Below are 25,100 nucleotides of genomic sequence, written 5' to 3'. Positions count from 1 at the left end.
AATGAAAGGAGTTCAGGAATCAGGGTATATTTGGTAAAATATGGACTTAGTATGAAAAGATTTCTGAGGGCAGGGTCTATTTGGTAAGTTTTGGACTTAAGTTGAAGGAAATCTGGATTTGAGGGGCTAATAGTGTCAACATGGGAGGAGGTTTCCATGAGGACGGGGTATATAGGGATCACCCGAAACCCTAACCCTAACAAAACCCTTCAGCCGTCACCCCTTATGTCTCCTACCGGCCGCCACCCTGTCCACCTTCAATTTCCAGCCGCCACTGTGATGGAACCACCCTCGTCCGCCGCTGCTTGCCAAAGACCGCCACCACCGTAGTTTCGTTACCGGTGATGCTGTGAGCAACTGGGATGACCACCAGGAGCCAACGAATGGGCGGATTTGCTGCTCTCATTTCTTCGCCGCACCACCTTACCTCTTCCACCCCGACACTGTCGTCTCCTCCATCGAACCACCGTGACCATGTCGCATTGTCGCTGTCGCTGCTATCTTTCCGACGAGAAGAAGTCGAAAATCGGAACCACCACCCCATTGTTACATTGTCGTCGTGTTCTCCTTCTTATACTTCTTCTTTGTTTCTCCGGTGCTACGACCACCGTCTGCCGTCGCCGACACCGCTGCTGCAGCTGTTTCTTCGGGCTTTCGTTGCGCCGCCGGTTGTTGCCACCCTTCGTTGCCACCAGCCACCGTGGAAGGTGGCTGTGTGCATGTTTTACTACGTGTTGGGTGGGTGTGGTTGTATTTCCATTAGCAGCAGGTGTGTTTGGTTGTTGTGTCTAGTTGAAATTCACGGAAAAGCCACCGCCACCACCTACCACCACCGGCCACCATAGGGTGGCTGTGTGTGTATGTTTATTTTGTTTAGTGTGTGTTTATTTTGATATTTAGCATTGTAAAGTGTAAATTACAACTTGGAATAATAAAAGGAATTGAGAACCACCACCTTAGGGTGGTGGCTGCCGCCTCCTGCCGCCACCGACCGCCGTTTCGGGTGGCGGTGTGCCTTTTTGGATAGTGACTAGTTTGGGGTGTTTGGACAAGGGACTAAAACCCTAGTGGGCCTTGTAAGCCCTAATGGGCCCAATGAAGCTTAATGGACCTAAAAGCCCAAGCATGTGATTAATGGGCTTAGTGAAACCCTAATGGGCTAATGTGGGTTGGAAACCCTAATTAGGGTTTGGAAAACCCTAATGCAATAAAACCCTAATTTGGGATTTATTAGGACCGCATCAGAATTATTTAATGAGCTTAAAATATTAATTGATAATCATTGCAAATTAACCTAAGGCCATGTGGGACTTATTGGATTAAGTCCTTAATGGGTTAAGTGAGAAACACTTAACCCTAATCGTCATTTTATGTGAAACCCTAATTTTACTTGGGTTTATTGTTGGGCCTTTCTATTGGGCCTTGATGATTGGGTTATTAATGGGCTTTGTGGTAAGGCCCATATGAGGAGTTGGGCCCAATTTGGAAAATTGGGCCATAGATGGGCCATAGTTTGGGCCTTCATGATTATGAGGTATTGGGCCATTAGAATACCAAATGTTGGACTGGACTTTTTGGTTGGGCCTTTAAATAAGACCATGTATAGGCCTGGGCCCAATTTGGAAAATTGGGCCATGTGTTGGGCTTTGATTTCCTAGTTGACTTTGGGCCTATGGATTGGGCCTTGGGCTTGCATAAAGCCAAGCTTGGGGTAATGTAGTAATTATCCAAAGTATGTACTCATGCTTGTGTAGTGGAACCTAATTATTAATTGGGTGCTATTTTGGTGTTGATAGTTCGGGAATCTGTCAGCCAGCAGCTGGGGTTGAGTCTGCGGGACTTCAGTAGTGTGAGATTGTGTCTACGGGACTTCAGCGACGTGAGGTGAGTTACCTTCCAGTAGCGGTGGGTCTACGGTCACAATGCCGGCCCACCAGTAGGAGTTGTATGTTAGATGATTGTCTTTGTAATATTCATCTAGGTTTGCTACTACCTGATATGTTATATGCTGGCATAATATGTTATATGTGATAGTGGTAGTAGGGGGAGAATAGTCCCCAAGTTCGGTTGTTAGGACCGAAGGGTAGGTCGGATACCCCCAGATATGTCTGACAATATGTTATGATATGTTTATATGCTAGCATGATATGTTATATGTGATAGTGGTAGTAGGAGGGGAATAGTCCCCAAGTTCGGTTGTTAGGACCGAAGGGTAGGTCGGACACCCCAGATATGTCTGACAGTATGTTTATGTTATGATATATGTGATAGTAGCAGTAGGGGGTGGAATAGTCCCCGAGGTTCGGTTGTTAGGACCGAAGGGTAGGTCAGCACCCCAGAACGGCTTGACATGGGTAGGTCAGCACCCCAGAATGGCTTGACACTGGTAGGTCGGCACCCCAGAATGGCCGTACCGGGTAGGTCGGGCACCCTAGAATTGCCCGAAAGTATGTATGCTATGTGATTGTATGGTATGTGGTATGATGGGGGAACTCACTAAGATTCGTGCTTACGGTTTTCAGTTTTGGTTTCAGGTACCTTGTTTTCAAAGGAAAGGAGTCGGCTCGATCGCAGCGCATCACACTATGTTTTCCGCACATGAGATCTTTGGGATTACACTCTGATATGGTTTTATGATAATATGTTTTGATTATTGACACTTTGGTTTTGACATGAGATATTAATATGAATGTTTTTATACTGTTGGTTTTATATAATAACTTAATTAAAACGAAATTTTTGGTCTTGAATTTTGGGATGTTACAAAGGTATGTTATCCTAACTAGATTCTTGTGTTGTATATGACAATTGTATGCTAGTTATAGGTAATACCTTGGAATATTCATATTTTCATGTATAATAGAGAAAACATAGATCCAAGGTATTTAGGGTTGCATGTACACTTAGGAGTGTTAGAATGCTCAAAACCCAACAGGCGTAAACTTCAGTACGCTGAGCGTCCGAAGGTACGCTGGTCGTACCCCTCGCACCAGGCACGTGATTTTCCTTCTCGACTTCTAAAATTCGTAACTTTAGCATACGAGCTCCGTTTTCGACGTTCTTTATATCCACACGTAGGAGGGACCGTACTCTACAACTTCCGTTTAGACTCCGTCGGCTAGTTTTGATTTATTTTTAAAGTTATATTTTTAACAGACCGGGACAGGAATATTCCGTTAAAAATTCATAACTTCTTCATCCGACGTCCGTTTTCGTCTGTCTGTTTACCGTTACGCTACTATTAACGAGATCTTCAATTCTCGTTTAGGTTATGTCGGCTAAAAATCGCTCAATCTAATATTGGAATTCCGGGCTGCATACTGCTAAGCGAAACTTAGAAAAATCATAACTTCCTCATACGAAGTCAGATTTGGGCGTTCTTTTTATGCATGCTCTCGGTTTAACGAACACTACGACTTTCGTTTAGACCGCTAAGGCTAAAAATCACTCTATTTACGTCCCGTAGTGTCGTGCCCTTTTTGTCGCGAAACTTTGATGAGCCATAACTTCTTCGTTATAACTCGGATTTCGGCGTTCTTTATACGTACGGAATCCTTGTGACATATGCTACAACGTTTATTAAGATTATTCATTCTAAATAATCTTCTATCAAAAGGTCATTTTCGACACTTATTGTCTCTAAATTGACTAGCCCGGATCTGCGGGCGTTACACTTGGGACCCTTGAAGAATTGAGATTTGGACTCTTTTGGGGATTGATAATGTAATTTGGATGATTCGGGTATTCGGTTATGTTTTGGAGTCAAAGAGTATTTCGGTAATTTGCCAGCTCGGGCTTTTATGGAAATTGGAGGTTTGTTCGGGAAACGGTAAGGCATGTATGGGTTGATTCAAGTGTAGGGATTCTCATTACCTTTTCATTGATATAAGGATCGTCGACATCGGATTTTTAGCGAAGAAGTTATGGCCTTCAGAGTGCTTAAGGGTTTAAGAGGGAACCCTAGTACGTGGGGCGTACTTAGGGAGTACACGGGGCGTACTGATGCGAAGGGTATTACATTGGGTGTAATGTTGTGTACGCTTAGCGTACTGTGAGGGTCAGATCGGGGTTGCAAGACCTCGTACACTAGGTGTACGAGGAGTACACGGGGCATACGAGGGGAAAGGAAAAAGCCCTAATTTTTTTATGTGTATCCTATATAAACACATTAAGTCTTTTTGGTTGGCCTCTTTGCCAACCTATAACTCCCCAAATCCCTAGAAATCGTCTCTAAGCCTCCATGGTTGTGATTTTGAGCTCACGTGTGTATTTTGGTGTCATTTCCAAGAAGATGGAGTTTGGTGCAAGGTTGTAGATTAGGGAAGAGCTTGTAGATCTTGATTATGTGCTTCATTTCCAGCTTGTTTGAGGTAAAAAGCTTTGATCTTGTTCTTTAGAAGCTTAGATCTTCCTTGTTTAACTTTGGGACCATTTTTGGTCCCATGGATGAGATCTAGTGGTTGATACCACTCCAGGAGCTTAGAGTTGCCACTCTTGGTGCTTCTATGGTCCTAGATTCATAAAGTTGATGCCTTTAAGGCTTAATTCCCCATGCATGAGTTTGAGTTCATTTAATGGAAGTAGATTGTTATATTTCGAGATTGGGTTCTTTTGGGGCTTGCAAAATCACTAAGTTAGTGACTTTATGGTTCTAGACGTTGTTTATGACTTAGATATGTGATTTGAGCTTCTAGACTTAAGCATTAAGAGCTTAATGTCGAAATTGGCTTAATGGATGAGTACGCTGGGTGTACAAGTTTGTACGCGCAGCGTACAAGCTAAATTGCATGTACGCTTAACGTACAGCTGAGTACGCCCCGCGTACTCAGTCAGGAGGGTTTTGGCTTTTGGGCTTCCTTTTTGGGCTTGGGTGTTTGAGTTATTAATGGGCCATCTGAGTACAAGTGTTTTGGACTAGGAAAATTGGTTAGGTCTTAGGGTAAGGCCCATGTAAGGGGCTTGGGCCAAATTTGGACAATTGGGCCATATTTGGGCTTTGGTTGGCTATTTTGCTTTTGGGCCTTTCAGGCTGTGAGTTTAAGCCTTAGTCTTGGACCAAGCTAGGTTAGGGGTAAAATGGTCATTTTACCCCGAGTATGGATTTATGATTATGGTTTGGGACCCAATTGTTAATTGGGTGTTATTTTGATCTTGACAGTTTGGGGAATCTGTCAGCCAACAGCTAGGGATCGTCTGTGTGTTTCGCCAGAGCGAGATGAGTTTCCTCACTGGATTAGCGGGTCGAAGGGACCAATGCCGGACCCAAGTTTTTATTTTAGAATTCTAAATGTTTGCGTAACTCTTGCATGTGTTATGAGATTGTATGTTTACCCGGTAAGGCCCGATGCCAGGCGGGGCCTGATGAGTATAATGTATGCTAGTTATTAGTATCTACTTTTAGGCTTACCGGGCGAGGCCCGATGCCGGGAGGGGCTCGATGATTGTATGGTATGCTATAATCTTTGTGATTATTTCATGTTTTAGTAAGGTTATATGTTTATATGATTATATGTGTATTGGGCGGGGCCTGGTGATTGACATATCTATAATCTGAGTGGGGCTCGATGCTCGGCGGGGCCCGAGGACGAGTGGGACTCGAGACCAGGCGAGGCCTGATGGAGGGCGGGGGTATAGTATGTGTGGTATGTGGTATCTTGGGGAACTCACTAAGCTTTGTGCTTACGGTTTTCAGTTTATGTTTCAGGTTCTTCAGTTTTCAAATGGAAGAGCTTGGGATGATTGCAGAGCAAACATCACATGTTTCCGCATTCTATGAATTACTATGATTTAATGATGTTTTTGCTAAATCTTGATTACCTTGTTTTTATGGATATGTTATTTATTAACGAATTATTAATCTAAAAACGAAAATTTTATGTCACTGCTTTTGGGACTTTTCAAGTTGGTATCAAAGCCTTGGTTTGAGGGATTCTAACATACTCTCGAGTGTGTCTGAACTTAAACAGAGGATTTGGTAAATTTTTTTAAAAAATGAAAGAAAAATGATTTAAAAAGGGAAAAACAAGTTTTCTAACACAAGAAAGGGTGTGGTGCATGCAATCGACCGAGCTCAAGTAAGTTTTCCCAAAATACCCATACATGTTATCTATTATGATTTGATCTGTGAACCTGTGAATCGCATGCTAGTTAGGGCTAAGGATTTGCTCAGTTTTTGCATGATAGAATGCTAGGAGAGAGGCCTTTGTATGCCTATTGTTTGAGCTTGTAGACTTGCATGCTAGTTCTGATTAGCCAGTGATAGGTTGGCCTGTTATGTGTTTCCTGGTAGCCTAGGAAGCATGGAATGTTGGTTTGGGTATGATTTGGGTGTGTAAGGCAATTAGTAGCGGGATTGGAACCTCCTGGTATGAGTTGTAGTGTGTGGGATTGGAGTGATACTGCTCGAATGCTGCTTGCTTTGTGCTTTGTGGAACTCTTAGGTGATGGGAGTTAACTACTAAGTGAATATGTCAAGTCACATGTGACAAGGGTTGAATAATCTCAGAGTGATGGATTTGACACTATTGTGTAGCTCTTGTTTGGGTCAAACCATTGTAGGGATGAGTCTATTACTCGAAGGATTATCTAAGCTTTATTGCATGTGATTGTATTCATGAGGTAGGTGACTGGCATTATGGGGAGTTCTTTAGCAGTTGATGGTAGGGTGAGTTTAGGAACCTATGCAAGCCTAAGGGTTGCTTTAGTGGGTTTTGTTGCGCGGGTTAGCAAGCGTTGGTGTATGGATTTGAGAAGGTGACTTAGAGGATTCAGGAGGATTCTTGACGAAAGTATGGATAGGTCTGGAATGTAGTATTGGACCCGTACTACTGAAAGCACAGGATCCATACTCGAATCGGGGAGAGGCTTGGAGAATCTAAGAAGCCTTTGGGATGAGGATTCCGGGGTATATTCCACCACTAGAAAAACAACCTTTTACGACGCGCAATGCGTGTCGTAAAACGCTCAGATGACGCGTAAATGCGTGTCAAAGAAGGCCATGTCATAACGAGAGACGACACGCTTTTGTGCGTCATCTATAGACGATGCACATTTATGACGCGCAGTTACGACACGCATTTACGACGCTCATTTACGACACACAATGCATATCAAGGAAGGCCCTGTCATAAAGGAAGACGACACACATTTGCGTGTCGTAACCTTACGACACGTGTTTAGGACACGCATTGTGTATCATTATAGCCCCTGTCATAAATGAAGATGACACACATTTGCGTGTCAGAAACTTCAACAAGCATTTACAATATGCATATACGACGTGCCTTTACGATACTCTTTTACGCATAATACAAAAATATAGAAAAAAAATATATACCAAAACAATGAATTTCATCCAATAACTTCATGTCAAAAAATTGTAATACATTGATATTGAAGGGATCTGATTGTACATTGTTATTAAGAGGTTTTCCCTAACTATATAACCTAATGCTACATTGCTATAAAAGGGCACCTTCTTGTTTCAGTAACTCATCATTAAGCTGTCTAAAGAAGATCTGAAACCCTTCATGTATCCAACCAATCATCATGTCTCTTAGCTTCAATATCAATCCCAACTCTTGATAAAAAACAACACGGAAATCCTACACAATAATCATGTCAGTTGTACAATATCAATATCAACTAATTAATAATACACATGGTATGTATGAGAGTGGAATCAAAATGATCTACCAATAAGTCATGTTTCCATTAAAGGTATCTTTAGCAACTGCAAGTTGCTAGTGATCAAGAATATACAAAATGTCAAGCAAGTATGATTGATTGTAATACAACTTTGAAGTAATTATATTTGTACTTGACAACACCAAGCAAGGAAATTTGGAAACAACATAGCTAAGAAGCTTTACCAGTTCAACTTGACTAGTGATGTGATTCTCAAACTCTTCCATGACCTTACTTAGCACAAATTCTAATAGCTGCACAAGCAGAATAGTATCATAGCAAACATGAGAAATCAGTTGTTATGGTGACACAAACTTGCAAAACACCAAATTACACTTACCATGGGAACCTCATCAGGTTTTTTATCCAATAGAACTGCACGGACAAGCATGTTTAATGAGAAAAACATTTTTGTGATGATTTTTCAACACATACATTTTTGTGATGATTTTGAACAAGATCCGCATAACATTAAAATAACAAACTGAAATACATACCCGAGACAACTATTTGAACAAGATCTGCATCGGCTTGTTAATGTTCCTGAAAGAAAATACAAATACTAATCACCAATTAAGTAAGTTAAATATTAGCTCAACTTGTTAATGTACCTTACTAAAATAAAGAATAATCCTCAATGAGCATTTTGATAACTTACTTTACCATATGATGTTGTTCTTCTCCTGACGAAGTGGCATACACTTGTTTGTTGGAATGTAAGGGTAATATGATCATTTAGTTTCATTTGGATGGTTTATTCAGTCCAGGAAAAAAAAGGACTTTATATATGCAACACTTTATCCAGATATGCAACATTAAGTCACTGTACACATACATAACTTAATGGGGAAAAAAGAAACAACCCTTAAGTGATTTTAATTTTTACCAGGCGATATTCCATGTCAGCATGCTTGATAATTGCTTCTAGAAGACCAGGAGACATTTCACTATGAACAAGTTGATAAGATGCCCGAGCACACGTTGAAAAAAAAAGGCTCACTTGAATATTTCGTGAACATCAGCTTCATGCAAAGTTCGTGAAAGCACACGTTGAAGATATCCAACTTCCTAAAAATCAATTACATATTTACCAATAAAGAAGTAACATTATTATAAAATATGAAGTTAAATATATATATATATATATATATATATATATATATATATATATATATATATATATATATATATATATATATATATTACCTTGTTAGTGATTTAGCAAATTGACTAGGTTGTACATCAGTTTCATCTGATCTATTCCATGTTTCAATGATTTGAGGTAATCCACGAAGATGAACTAACAGCCGTTCCCTCATTATTTGCACCAGTTTTGTATGTATCTCATCTCTATGCACTTTATAATCCTAAAAAATTATTATTTCACAATTTTTAATTTAATATTTGTACTCTCAATAACACCCAAGAATGGGAGAAATTGTTTAAAAGAGTTTATTTATTACCTGTGATACCCGTTCAATTTCTGATAACAACATTACTTTTCGTGTCTCAGGTACTTTCAGGAAAAAAGTCCTTCTAATTTCTTACATACACATATACACATATGAACAAGTTATTATTATGTGGAATGTAAGGATAAAATGGTTATTTAGTTTCATTCAAACATTTTATTAAGTCTATAAATAAAAGCAAAAAGCACCTACCATGGATAATAGCATGTACAAAACTGACAACCTAACTTGCCAATGCCAAATGTTTTGATGTAATTGACTTTAAACCAGACACTTGGAAAATGCCAATTAAACAGGATTTAATATATTTTTTTAACCAAAAAAAATTAAAAAAAAGGGTTACCTGCATGGCACCAGCACCAAGAACAAGCTAACAAGCTCTTGTGTTGAAAAATATCAACACTTCAAGAACAACGTTTGAAATTCTAATATGTATGCCAGATTCCAGTTCGTTCCAAAATATCCTGCAAACCAAACTCCTTAAGTTCATTTTATGTTCAATCTTAAAAGTTTTAAACTGAAGTAAAACAATTCAAGAACAAGTTAGTTTTTTCAGTCTCCGTTTCTAACATATTAAAATATAACAAAAGTCAGTCATACATGACATACACATTAATTAATATTTCGCGTGTGAGGAGTTGCTATTTTAGGAAAAAATTGTTATGCCACCAACTACACAATAAAATTATATATATATATATATATATATATATATATATATATATATATATATATAAGAGGCAAGTTTAACAAATTAAGTGTCTTTTGTGTACTGAGTCACCCATTTTACAATTTTAAACAAATACATGAAAAGCCAACACACTTAATTGTATAATGTATATACAAGATTAGTAAGTCACTCCAGTTATCCTCATCAAGTAGAGGAGGCTTCCCTGTTCTTCCATCCCATTAATTAATATTTCGCGTATGAGGAGTTGCTATTTTAGGAAAAAATTGTTATGCCACCAACTATACAATAAAATTATATATATATATATATATATATATATATATATATATATATATATATATATATATATATATAAAAGAGGAAAGTTTAACAAATTAAGTGTCTTTTGTGTACTGAGTCACCTATTTTACAATTTTAAACAAATACATGAAAAGCCAACACACTTAATTGTATAATGTATATACAAGATTAGTAAGTCACTCCAGTTATCCCCATCAAGTATAGGAGGCTTCCCTGTTCTTCCATCCCATTCATCCTGAGTGTCATGAAACAGAGCAAGGGAATGGAATCGGGCATTAAATTGTAGTTTAACTTAAATCATGATTCGTTAAAAATTTCATCATTAAAATTACAAAAATAAATTATAATTTAATAATATCATGAAATTTTTCATTGCATTGAGTGAAAAAAAACACCCTCTGGCAAATGAAAGCTAACAAAATGGAAGGAATCACGTTCCAATTCAATTCCATAGAACAAACAAGAATGTGTTCTTCATTCCAATGGAATAAACCATTCCTTTCTTGATTCCATCATACCAAAGGAGGGAGGGGGGGGGGGGTATAAGTGGCATACCACATCTTGAGAAATCAACTTTGGAGGAGACCAGATAAGGATTTATCTGTCATTACCACCTGTGAATAGTTCCTGTAAAGAGACCACACATATTAACATTTTAATAAATAAAAAATCACATCTAAAATACTTGGCCTTTCTTTTTCATTACTTACTAGTTGAATGAAAAGTATTTCAATTTACACGAGCAACAAAACAAACGTCACATTCTATAAACAAATACTTGAATAGACAATCTCGTGCTACTTTTCAATAGACAATCTTGCCTGCTGACGTGGCATCCACATAATAGTCAGAGAGAGGAGAGAGAGAAATACCTGATCATGGGCATTATAGCAACAACAATTTACATACTCATAGTGTCCTTGAAGTGTCATATTAGTCTTCCCTGACCACACATCAAATGCCTATAAAAGCATCCAGACATAAAAATTATTTACAAATGAAAAAAATATACTCAAATTGACTACTCTTCAAGAAACTTAAGGCTGCATTTGTTACATGGGAAGCTTTATAATTATAGGGCTATTTCTGATGACAAGGATAAGGAGGGCATTTACGTCTTTTTGTACTGACAACAGATATAGTGTGAGAAAAAGTATCCATCCCAACATTTTGGGTGGGGTGGGAGAAAATGTTATCAATTTTTTTTGTGTAAGAAATTGGTGTTAAAGTGATGTACTTTGAGAGATGTCATGCATGGAACAAAGACAAGGGCAGAATCCTAAGTGACAACCAACTGTATGGGTTTAGTAGTTTGCAATCGCGTAATCTCAAAGTGCACAAGTGTATTGCACCCAAACTCAATGTCCCACAATCTTAACCTTGAATTAGACCCTAAAACACATTGCACAAAATAAGAAACAAGACAATATTTTTCTCATCAAAGTACATTGATGTAATAGGAAGAACTGAAATAAACATATCAATGCTATTCTTGCATTTAACCAATTTTGAAAAGAAAAAACCTGCACTTAGAAGATACATGCCATCTTCTGTGGCTTTGAGGCCCATAACAACAAAAAAATATACTTCAGATGAAAGTGCTGGCAAAACAACATTCATATCAATGTACTTTGATAACATCTTCAACAGGATTAACCCACTGAAGAAAGACACAACAACAATAATATTATTATTAATCAAACAAATTGTTGTTTACTCTATCTGTTGCAGTAACAAATTATTGTGACACATTATATATTTGTAAAAAGTCTTGAAGCCTTAGTCTTGGATGCAAAAGAGCACGAACACCAAGAAGTTTTGCCCATCTTCCATGAGCTGCATCACAAGCTGCAAACACTGCTTCTGTGTTTTCTCTCAATACATCAGATCTATTAAATGACAAATTTGCCCCTGTTAGAAAATTTCTAACAAATAAGCAACATATATAATATAACAGATCACCTGAAATTTTTTGATAAATTTGATGGACTTGTGGCATCGTTGGATTTTGGTTGGATTGGGGACACCTTGATAGAATTCCTAGGAAAGGATCCAGATTAAGAATCACCGAGAGGGGCATTTTTTGATAATTTTGATGGACTTCTTCAACGTGTGCTTCTTTCCATTGTGTTCTCTAAATCTAGCAGCAAAAAAGATGAATATCTGGTTGCTTCTATAAAAAAAATAAACAACAAATAAATAAATAAATAAATAAAATCAACTTTTACTAAAAGAAGTTTATAGAACACATGGAGGACTCGTTACTTGAGGAACTGAAGATCGAGAGAAGTAGATGGAGGGTTTATGAACCGAAACCCTAGTTCCAACAATAGTCGTGGTTCCAACAACTGTACCCCTTTGATTTCAATTTCATGGCCTGGTGACCAAAAAACCTTCGATTTCACTAAGAACCGGAACCCTAGTTCCAACAATTGTCGATTTTGTGGCCCTATATAGAATTTTAGGCATGAGACTCCTTGATTTCTACCGATTGGTATGTGAGAAAGGAGAAGCGCAACATGGTTCATTTTTTGGATATTTGACTGAGCGAATTAGAGCGGGGGCAGAGAATGGGTGGAGACATCGGTCGGAGATCAGAGATTTGGTGATGGTGTGATGCTGTTGTGGGAGAAAAGAGCAGTGACGGTGAGAGAGACATCATGGCTCTCCGATTGAAGGTTTTTTTGGTATTTGATTGTGTGTGTGTATGTGTGTGAGAGAGAGAGAAAGAGAGAAGAACGATTGAAAGAAGGTAGAGGAGAACATGGCGGCTTTTCAAACTTTTGGAATTTCATTTCCCCCGCGAGCTTCTAAAATGCGTGTTTATGAAAAAAAAATATAAAGCGACGTACGCACAAGACACACATTTTATCATATGCGCCTTCTGTGTTTTTTTGGACACTAATTTTAGGTCACGCAGAAATGCGTGTCCTCTATCCTTCAAATTTATAAGAGATGACATTATTTTTTGGACGCACGTTTTGCGTATCGTAAATCACTGCGTGTCATTGTTTGCGCGTCATTAAAGGCTGTTTTTCTAGTAGTGTTCAGATCTTTTGCATGTTGTTTTGGTATGGTGTTGAGCACTCAGGAATGGGGTTCAGATTATGGTTCAGGCTCAGTAGTAGGTACTGAGCCGATCGATGTGCGGTCGCAGGAGTTCATCTCATCGGAGATTACTCACAGTGTTTCGGATTGGACCTTTGTGGTATTTGGTTCAGCTAAGGAAGGGATTTTGAAGCTCTTGGATGGTTATCTCAGGTCCTTTCGGGTCAAGGTTGTATTAGGGCAGTTGGGGGCTCGTCTGGAGCCCAAAGCTTGTGGATCTCTAGAATCCTTCAGAAAGGAGGATCCTATTGTTACTTCTTGTCATCTGGGATCGAAGGGGAGTTTTGCACCATGCCCTTAGGTTGGTCAGGGTAACTCGGGAGGAGGAGATCATGATTTCTTCAGATGCTTTTGCGGGTATGTCTTCTTCTATCTTCTTCTGGGTTATTATCGGGAATTTGTATTGCGTTGGAATTTTGCTAGGTTTGGGTAAATTATCGTGGGTTGGTTCTCTGCTAGTGTCTGGATCATATTATCAAGGATTGTGATATGCCCTTTTGCATGCCGGGAGTCTTCGAAGAATCTTTAAAGGGTCGTATCTTGTCGACTGGGTTCAGCGTGTTTCTTTGTTGTTCGGGGTCTTTGTCGGGATCAATTCAAGAGTATTGCTTGGGAAGATCTTTAGTCAGGGTTCAGTGGTTTTATCATCTGTTTGGGTATGATCGACAGTTGCCTATGGAAGAACTTTTAGGTTCAAGCACTGCCATTGTTAGGAGAGGAACGGTAGCAGGAAGATGGTGGTGTCAGTTGCATGAGTTGTTTGGTCATTGGAAGTGTCAGGGGAGTTGTAATTTCGCTTGGATTGCAGTCGGTTAGAGTCCAGTGATTCTTTGAGAATGGAAGTTGGGGGTGAAGATCTGTCAGTTCAAGGCAAGGGTTGTGGTTTTTGGTTACCAGTATAAGAACTTAAGAAACTGGTATGGTACCATAGGAAGTGATTTGGATTATCAGAGTGGTTAAGGTTTCATGAGTAATTTTCAGGATTTCAGGAATTGGGTGATTATTGAGTTTTGCTAAAAATGGGATGTTGGTATTGATTAGTGCAGGTCATAGGCAGTTCATGCTATATGAGGTTGATGAGTTGGGAACCCACCGGGTTTAAGGGTTGAAAGAACTTCGTCGAATCCAAGTAGGGGAGAATCGATCGGGTTTTTTAGAAGGCAGGAAGGGTGTGAACTAGGGAAAGTTTCACATCCTGGCCAGGAGGAGAGATGGCTCAAGTGGCCGTTTATATTGAGGTTGTGTAAGTGGGAGTTCAAGAAACTTCCAAACCTTTGGTCGACATCTTCTTTATTGCGCATAGCAGGCTTGTGGTTGAGCCTAAGTTGAGGGCTTCAGAATTCGAAGTATGACCCGAACACCTGATTGGATGTAGTGGGATGCAGGTTTCGGCTCAGGATGAGTGGGGTTGTGATGGTTGGAGGTGTGTTAAGGCCATGGGTGGTATCTATGGTCGGCTTGAGGTGTTGTAAAGCTATGATGGGATCGTAGCATTCACCAGTCTGAGGTAGACTACTGTTGGAGGTGGTCATGAGCCTGTCGGAGGAATCAGTTCGTGCCTTAGGCATGCCGAATAGGATTGTCGAGGAGTATTCTCTATTTAGGTTGAGGACCATTAGGGTCCGAGGCGACATCGGGCCTAGGTAGCTCTTGATGGGTGGGGCCCGTGGGTGATGCCGCTCCGTGGTAGGGTTGGGTGGGATCCATGGGCAAGGCCCGTGTGATTATGGCAATTCAGGTGGGACTTGGTAGAGACCGTAGGATCAAGGATTGGATCTTGAGTGGTAGGATTAAATAGGTGATCAATGTGTGATGCAGAGGGGGTTTATAGGCTGGGTAGCCTTGTTATTTGGACTCTTGGGAACCTGGTGGTTGGACCAGGTGTGAGACAGGTAGTCTCAGCGATGGTTTGGGAACCCTTATATCTCGTTCTTGTAAGGGGTTGTCGTTATCAGAAGGTCTTGGATTAAATGCAAGTGCAGATCTATGGATCTCAGGTTATGAGTTGAGTATCGGGTTGGTTTTTGGGTAAGATATTGAGTCGGGTATCGCGAGTGTTTTGTGTAGGATTTTTGTTTCCGTGGGATAAGGATTGGGGTATCTATATGTCGAGGGCATCAATCAAAGTGTTCAAGGGTAATGAATTGATGGGTTTTGAGCATTCTAACACTTCCTAAGTGTACATGCAACCCTAATAAACCTTGGATCTATGTTTGTCTAAAATTCATGCAAAGTTGATTTCCAAGGTTCATGATCCTATCTAGCATACATGGGGAACATTTTAACTTAAATGAAAGATAGAATAACATACCTTGTTGTTGATTTTGATTCCTTGAAACCTTGTGAGCCTAGCACCCCAAGTGTGATGCCTCAAATGCTTCACACAACACCAAATGCTATGGAGTAAACTTGGAGAGAATGTATAACACACTAAAATCGGCTCTAGCCCTCTTGTTCTCCTTAGTGTAACCGATTTTGGGAGATGTCAAATGGTTTATATAGTGTGTTGCATTAGGTAAACCCTAATGTAACATGACTCTTCATTTCCATGATCCATGGATTAACTCCATGGAGCATCCATGGAGCATCCTATGGGTGGAACCCAACTTGATAATCCATGAAGCCTCTTAGCCCACTATATAAGTTATGGATGATTTACATAATCAACCCATATATTTAATTAGTTATCTTTTGATCACTTAATTAATTCTAAATTAATTCTTGATCAAACTAATTAAATAATATTATTAATATATTATAACTTATAATATATTAATAAACCATAAGTGTTATTTCTCTCATTTAGTTTATCCAATGCATGGTACCATGCAACCCAAATGGACCATGCCGGGTCGGGTCAAGTACATACCCGAAATAGTTATGGACTTAGACACCTTATCCAATAGTCTCCCACTTGGATAAGTCTAATAACTATAACTGCAAGTATGACTTCAGGAACCGATCGGCAATTGTAGTTCTTTCAAGGTCTCTTGGAACTGAGAAGATGATGATACGCCATTCAAGATAAGTGATCATATAATCCTCTGTTCTAGATATCAGCCGGACAAATACATGGAACAATGTCTTACTTATTGTCCAGCAGTTTTTTTCCCGATTTCCGATTTGTTTGACAAAGAACTTAATTGAACACATCAACTTAGTTCTGACTGGGCCCGATACATAGGTCAAAACAAGATCATTGAGGGGCCCATATATCAGCTTCTAATCCAAGAAGGAACAGATAAACTTCGACTCATATGTTTGCTCTACTACTTGTTGAATTATACACAAAAGCACGTTTTATAACATCGAGTTACCAATGTGTTTTCGTACAATCAATGCATAACCAACTCATAGGCAACAAATCATATCTCTAGGTTTGAAGACTTATATGATATTACCGTCTCACGATCACTCGAGATAAATTCCATGAAGTGATACCAGTGAGCGTGGGTTGATTCCAATACTCAGAACTTATGAGTACTCATGAAGTGTTGTCCTAAACTTGACACCTACAACCAACTTCATGACAGTCTTAGTTCATATCTACTTCCAACATATCACCGACTGTGGAAAATTTGAATAATATGTAAAACAAAACATAATATTCTGGAAGTCAAAACATGCAAAAGAAATTATAGTAAACGATTGACAGAAGATAGCAACACTTTACTCATAAATAAACACAACTTTTATTCATCATCAAATGTCAATTACACTTTAAAAATTTCCAAAATTATCTAACTACTAAAACTAATATCATCCTTTAGCCCTATGCTCCGAGCATGCTGAAGATGCTTAACCCGACTCAGTCCCTTCATGAGGGGATCTGCTGGGTTATCATCTGATGATACCCTCTTTGCCACGAGGATTCCTTCTTCTATGCGATGTCTGATAAAGTGATATTTTCTGTCGATGTGTCTGGATCTCCCGTGATCCCTTGGTTCCTTGGCTAAGGCAGCAACACTTTCACTATCACAGAAAATTTCCATAGGCTCCTTTATAGCTGGTACAACTCCAAGGTCTCCAATGAAGTTCTTCAGCCATATTGCCTCCTTTGCTGCCTCGCTCGCTGCTATATACTCTGATTCACAAGTGGAATCAGCTATTGTCTCCTGCTTGGAACTCTTCCAAGTGATTGCTCCTCCGTTTAGGGTAAAGACCCAGCCCGACTGAGAGCGGAAGTTATCCCTATCAGTCTGGAAGCCAGCATCACTATACCCTACAACTCTCAAGTCATCACTCCCACCGAGGGTAAGGACCCAGTCCTTAGTCCTCCGTAGGTACTTGAGGATACTCTTTACCGCAGTCCAGTGTGCCTTGCCAGGGTTCCCATGATACCTGCTAACCATGCTTAAAGCAAAGGCTACATCAGGTCGAGTACACGTCATAGCATACATGATCGATCCTACACCCGAAGCATAAGGTACTTGACTCATTTCTGCTATCTCAGCCTCAGTACTCGGGCTTTGAGTCTTACTCAATTTGGCATTACAATGAATAGGTAACTCTCCTTTCTTGGAGTCATGCATGTTGAATCTCTTCAGCACCTTATCCAAGTAGGTACTCTGACTAAGTCCAATTAGTCTTTTACTCCGGTCTCTCAAGATCCTTATCCCTAGAATATAGGCAACTTCTCCTAGGTCCTTCATAGAGAAACACTTCCCAAGCTAGGAATTAACTTCCTGCAGAGTTGGGATGTCATTTCCTATGAGTAGTATGTCATCCACATATAATACCAAAAAGCTAACTATACTCCCACTAGCCTTGACATATACACAAGATTCATCTTCACTCCTAGAAAATCCAAACTCTTTGACTTTCTCATCAAAGCAAAGATTCCATCTGCGAGGTGGTTTCTTTAATCCATAAATGGATTTCTCAAGCTTACACACTCTATTAGGGTACTCTGTATTGACAAAACCCTCTGGCTGACTCATGTAAACATCCTCAGCCAACTTTCCAATAAGGAAAGCGGTTTTGACATCCATTTGCCATATTTCATAGTCATGAAATGCATTTATGGCTAACATAACCCTAATAGACTTAATCTTGGCTACTGGAGAAAAGGTCTCATCATAATCAACTCCCGGAGTTTGAGAGAAGCCCTTTGCAACCAGTCATGCCTTATAAGTGTGTACATTACCATCCATGTCGGTCTTCTTCTTGAAGATCCATTTGCACCCTACAGTCTTACGACCTGGTACATTCTCAACCAAGTTCCAAACTTGATTGTCATACATGGATTGTATCTCGCTGCCCATTGCCTCTTTCCACTTGGCTGACTCAGGGCCTGCCATGGCTTCCGCGTAACTGTTAGGTTCATCCAGCCCTACTAGTGTCTCATCACTAATAAGTGTATCACCTTCTGCAGTAATATGGAATACATAGTAATGCTCAGGTGCATTCCTAACTCTCGTGGAACGCCTCAGAGGTACAGACTCGTCAATCGGCTCAACAGGAGTTTCCTCCTCAAGTTGAGTGCTAGGGTTTGAAGTTCCTTCACCACTTGACTCTTGATTTTCTTCAAGGTCAACTTGCCTCCCACTGTTTCCTTGGCTTATGAACTTTATTTCTCGAAAGACAGCCCTCCTAACTACAAAGACCACATTCTCACTAGGTTTGTAGAAGAGGTAACCAAAGGATTTATGTGGGTAGCCGATGAAAATACACCTCTCACTTCGAGGTTCGAGCTTATCATGAGTCTCGCGTCTCACAAAAGTCTCGCAACCCCAAATCTTGATGTGGTCTAGTTTGGGTACTTTATCAGTCCACATCTCATGAGGAGTTTTGGCAACTTTCTTTGTAGGGACTTGATTAAGGATATGGGCGGCAGTCTCTAAGGCATACCCCCAAAATGAGATTGGTAGCGAAGCTCGACTCATCATGGAACGAACCCTATCCAACAAGGTTCGATTACGCCTCTCAGCCACACCATTCAAATGCGGTGTTCTGGGAGGTGTCAATTGTGAGACAATCCCACATTCCCTAAGATAGTCGAGGAACTCTGAACTAAGATACTCACCACCTTGATCGGATCGAAGCATCTTAATGTTCCTGCCCAATTGATTCTCGACTTCCTGTTTAAACTCTTTAAACCTTTCAAAAGTCTCTGACTTATGCTTGATTAAGTAGACATATCCATATCTACTGTAATCATCAGTAAAAGTCAAATAATAATGATTAGCATCCATTGTGGCATGCTTGAAGGGTCCACACACATCCGTGTGTACGAGATCCAACAAACCTTCACCCCTCTCAGAAGAACCAGTGAAGGGAGACTTTGTTATTTTTCCAAGTAAGCATGATTCGCAACTATCATCTGACTTTAGGTCAAATGATTCCAAGACTCCATCCTTTTGGAGTTGGCCTATGCGTTTCTTGCTTATATGTCCAAGACGACAATGCCATAATGATGCTTTATCCAAGTTATTATCTTGAACAGAATCAATACACAATACATTATTTCCTAAGTTATGTACAACAGATACAGTTTCATACACACCATCACAAGGTAATGCTTTAAAATAAACAACATTATTAAAGAAAGCATTAATCGGATCAACTTCATTATCAAATGAAAAGGTAAAATCTTGTTTATACAATGCATGAAAAGAAATAACATTTCTTGCCATTTCTGGCGAGTAACAACATTTATTCAAATCTAAACTAAACCCACTACTTAGCGATAAAGTATAAACTCCAATCTTGGTGACAGGTAAAGCTTTCCTATTCCCCATGATCAAGTTTATTCTTCCATGCTCCACATTCTCACTTCTTCTTAGTCCCTGCAAATCAGAACATATATGAATACCGCAACCGGTATCAAGGACCCAAGAGTTAGAATAGGGTGAGTTATTAGATAAGATAGTGTAAATACCTGCATGGTTGGGTTTAACTTTCCCATCCTTCACATCTTGCTGGTACTTTGGGCAGTTCCGCTTCCAATGTGCCTTTTCATGGCAATAGAAGCATTCAGCCTCTTTTGGGTCAGCAGAAGGAGTGACAAAACCTTTCTTGGTTCCATTTGAAGAGGAGCCTTCAAGGGTCTTACCCTTGGTACCCTTTGAGGGGGTCTTCCTCTTCTTACCCTTCCCTTTTCCCGATTGCCAAGACAGGGGCGGAGTTGGTAGGAGTAGAAGTAACAACCGACTTACCCTTAAGACCACTTTCCGCGGTCTTTAGGAGTCCTTGAAGTTTGCTGAGTGTGACCTCTTCCTTATTCATGTGATATGTTATGCGGAATTGATCATAGCACGAGGGTATGGAGTGCAAAATGATATCTATTACAAGCTCCTCAGGGAAGTTCACATTAAGCTTCAACAGATGGTCCACAAATCTTTGCATTTTCTGCATGTGGCCCGTGATGGGTTCACCATACTTCATTCGGGTTGTTATCATGGAGGAGATGATTTCATACCTCTCTTGTCGGGCACTTTGATGGTATCTTTCCATCAAGTCTTGGTGCATTTCAAAAGGGTAGAAGTCCTCATAGGACTTTTGGAGTTCTGCTGTCATGGTGGCCATCATGATGCATGCCACTTTGGTGGCATCCCTTTCATGTGCCCAGAAGTCAGCGATCTCCTGGGGAGTTGCAGTGGTCTCATCAATCTCTTTAAGCTCCTTATCGAGGACATATTCCTTGTCCTCGTAGCGGGTAATCATCCTGATGTTACTAATCCATTCATTGAAGTTGGATCCATCAAAAGTGACTTTTCCACACAAGTTCATAAGGGTAAAGGAGCCATTAGGATTAGAACTAGAAGCAACATTGTTTGAAGACATCTGAGCAAGAAGAAAGACAAGATTAGTTTAGATACAAATATATTCCTTAATAAAACACCCAAATGTACTATTAAGGCTAAGACCCAATCACAATTTATTATACTTAGAAGAGGTTTGTCGTAATCTAAGTAATAACACATTTGAAAGGTAGGTGAATGACGATTCACCAATTTCCACCACAAACGAAATATTAATATATTAAGTTTTTAATTTGGTTCTTAGAAATTCCTAGATTCTTTTGAGATTCAATGAACTTTTCAAAGGCATGTTTCAATCTCGAGTGTGACCTCCAAGTTTTGTGACTGGGATACCGAGGATCACAAAACGAGGTGTGAAGTAACCATGCAAATCACTTGGTACCCTCAATGTTTATTACTCAATCGATGTGCCGGTTAACCACACACGCTCCACCGACCTATAATAAACTTTAAGTCACCCTTTACCTACCTTGTTAAGTCCAAGTTAGTGTGCCGGTTAACCACACATGCTCCACTAACGACTTAAACAAAGTGTAAAGTGTAATTTCATGGATTAGCACCTTATTCACATTTTCCTAAAGTAACTAAGATTGGGAATTTAATAAAACATTTAGTTACTTTATAATATTCATTATACTTTTAATGAGAATTTATAAGTCCTTGTCCTACCCGTTCTTTTGAGATTCAATGAACTTTTCAAAGGCATGTTTCAATCTCGAGTGTGCCCTCCAAGTTTTGTGACTGGGATACCGAGGATCACAAAACGAGGTGTGAAGTAACCATGCAAATCACTTGGTACCCTCAATGTTTATTACTCAATCGATGTGCCGGTTAACCACACGCACTCCACCAACCTATAATAAACTTTAAGTCACCCTTTACCTACCTTGTTAAGTCCAAGTTAGTGTGCCGGTTAACCACACATGCTTCACTAACGACTTAAACAAAGTGTAAAGTGTAATTTCATGGATTAGCACCTTATTCACATTTTCCTAAAGTAACTAAGATTGGGAATTTAATAAAACATTTAGTTACTTTATAATATTCATTATACTTTTAATGAGAATTTATAAGTCCTTGTCCTACCCGTTCGGCTAACGACCCTCCACCGATCAAGGAAGCGGTGGGTGAGAGAGGACACCCATTAAGTTGCCATTTTATAGGCAACAACCTTATACCCCCCTTATAGACCGGCTTCGTGAATGTGGCGTACTAGCGGTAAGACGACTTGATCTTATACATATATATTATTAACTTATAATATTATAAATTATAAGGGTTGAATTTTAACTTTTAAAATTCTAAGGGTTGGAACTAAAGTTTTAATCATGACTTTACTTGTTCCAAAACTTGAGGGCAAGTTTTGTAAACTTTCAAAACTTTTCATTTCTTATAACTTATGAATTAATTGAGTATTAAAAATGAAGACTCTTCATTTTTATAACCCTTGTGTTCTTTTAATGGATTTTATTAAAGTGTGACCTTTGGTTTTCCATAACTTGAGGACAAGTTATGGACTCCATTAAAACACATAATGATCATGAATTAAACTACCAAGTAGGTTACAAACAATTCCTATGATCATCTAATCTTCATAAGTTCAAGAACATGAATATGAACATTTCAAGAATCATAAATTACTCATAAAACTTGTAATTTTGATAATTGCCATTGTAAATGGATTAGCATAAAAATTACACCATCTAAAACAAGTTTTAAAGCACCAAAACAATTTAGGGTAATGTTTCTAGTCCATTTCCAGCAACAAAAGTCGAAAATCTGCTGTCAGGGCCTCCTACTCGTCGAGTGCATGAACCTACTCGACGAGTAGGATGATTTTTCACTTGGACTCGTCGAGTCCCCCCATGGACTCGGCGAGTCCACTGTTCAGACAGCAAGGAATTTCGATTTTTAACACATTTTTGCACAAATAACAAACAAACAAGCCTAGGCCCTGATACCACTGATGGGTTTTGAGCATTCTAACACTTCCTAAGTGTACATGCAACCCTAATAAACCTTGGATCTATGTTTGTCTAAAATTCATGCAAAGTTGATTTGCAAGGTTCATGATCCTATCTAGCATACATGGGGAACATTTTAACTTAAATGAAAGATAAAATAACATACCTTGTTGTTGATTTTGATTCCTTGAAACCTTGTGAGCCTAGCACCCCAAGTGTGATGCCTCAAATGCTTCACACAACACCAAATGCTATGGAGTAAACTTGGAGAGAATGTATAACACACTAAAATCGGCTCTAGCCCTCTTGTTCTCCTTAGTGTAACCGATTTTGGGAGATGTCAAATGGTTTATATAGTGTGTTGCATTAGGTAAACCCTAATGTAACATGACTCTTCATTTCCATGATCCATGGATTAACTCCATGGAGCATCCTATGGGTGGAACCCAACTTGATAATCCATGGAGCCTCTTAGCCCACTATATAAGTTATGGATGATTTACATAATCAACTCATATATTTAATTAGTTATCTTTTGATCACTTAATTAATTCTAAATTAATTCTTGATCAAACTAATTAAATAATATTATTAATATATTAGAACTTATAATATATTAATAAACCATAAGTGTTATTTCTCTCATTTAGTTTATCCAATGCACGGTGCCATGCAACCCAAATGGACCATGCCGGGTCGGGTCAAATACATACCAGAAATAGTTATGGACTTAGACACCTTATCCAACATGAATGGGTTTAGTTTTGATGGTAGATCAAGCTCTTGTGATAGTGTCTTGGATTGGTTTTATTTGTGAAGGGGGTTCAAGACAAGTCAAGGCAATATTATTGATTTGGAACTCGTGTGTGGAGTATCTTGTTATTCTGAGGAGATGTTAGGTCACTTGCATTTGGGATTGGATAATCTGAGCGTAAATGATTTGATCCTGTTGCACATCTCTCGTCTGATAAGTCTCCTACTCGAAGGATTATATGAGCCTTCTGTCAAGTATAAGTGTTCTGCAGGGATATTTGGTCTGTAATTCTGTTTTCTAGTTGGAACCTCAAGTTATCAAAAGTTGAGTAGTCAGTTAGAAGATAAGTGGAATGGATTCAACAATGATTCAGTATGGGCGTTCTGTCAGGGAGTCAGACCATCTCAATTCTTCAGATTTCAGATTGAGTAAATGTGATTATGTTACAAGGGATTCATTCATATTCGGGTTGTAGAGCCCTGCGAGCGTTGGTTTCGGTTACCGTGGGCAGGTTGGGGTATGCCTGGGGTTGTGGCCGTGTTGCTCAAGTTGTGGGCATGTCGGAGATGGTATGGAAAAATTTCGAGGACGAAATCTAATTTAAGTGGGGGAGAGTTGTAACGCCCTGTTTCGAATCATTTCCCCATTTAGGAGTACTGATCAGAGAATGAGTATTAGTGGGCTTGGGACCTTTGAAGAATTGAGATTTAGACTTATTTGGGGGTGGATAATGAAATTCGGAAGATTCGGGTATTCGGTTTGTGTTTTGGAGTCAAAGTGTATTTCGGTAATTTGCCCAGCTCTGGCTTTTATGGAAATTAGAGGTTTGTTAGGGAATTGGTAAGGCCGGTATGGGTTGATTAAAGTGTAGGTCTTCTCGTTACCTTTTCATGGATATAAGGATCATCAACATCAGATTTATAACAAAGAAGTTATGGCCTTCGGAGTGATTAAGGGTTTAAGAGGGAACCCTAGTACGCGGGGCATATTTAGGGAGTACGCGGGGCGTACTGATGCGAAGGGTATTACGCTGAGCGTAATGTTGTGTACGCTTAGCGTACTGCAAGGGTCAGATCGGGGTTGCGTGACCTCGTACGCTTGGCGTAGGAGGAGTATGCGGGGCGTATGAGGGGAAAGGAGAAACCCTAATTTTTGGATGTGTATCCTATATAGACACATTAAGTCTTTTTGTTTGGCCTCTTTACCAGCCTCCATGTCCCCAAAACCCTAGAAATCATCTCTAAGCCTCCATGGTTGTGATTTTGAGCTAATGGTGTGTATTTTGGTGTTTTTGGGTCATTTCCAAGAAGGTGGAGTTTGGTGTAAGATTGTGGATCAAGGAAGAGCTTGTGGATCTTGATT

The 25,100-nt window shown here is 39.5% G+C and overlaps 1 long non-coding RNA gene across 1 annotated transcript; it reads right to left on the bottom strand.

Annotated features, from left to right (window-relative positions):
• Positions 1 to 10,291: 10,291 nt before the first annotated feature.
• LOC145105937 (uncharacterized) lies at positions 10,292 to 11,111 on the bottom strand. The gene is made up of 3 exons (XR_013707445.1): positions 11,022 to 11,111; positions 10,705 to 10,776; positions 10,292 to 10,384 (listed from the first exon to the last, which is right to left on the bottom strand). It is a non-coding gene; the product is annotated as an uncharacterized LOC145105937 (long non-coding RNA).
• Positions 11,112 to 25,100: the final 13,989 nt, after the last annotated feature.

Source organism: Lactuca virosa, chromosome 4, assembly GCF_052849685.1.
Source record: "Lactuca virosa cultivar CGN04683 chromosome 4, Lactuca_virosa_CGN04683_v6, whole genome shotgun sequence".
NCBI lineage: Eukaryota > Viridiplantae > Streptophyta > Magnoliopsida > Asterales > Asteraceae > Lactuca > Lactuca virosa.
This window is presented reverse-complemented; position numbering and strand designations above follow the sequence as displayed.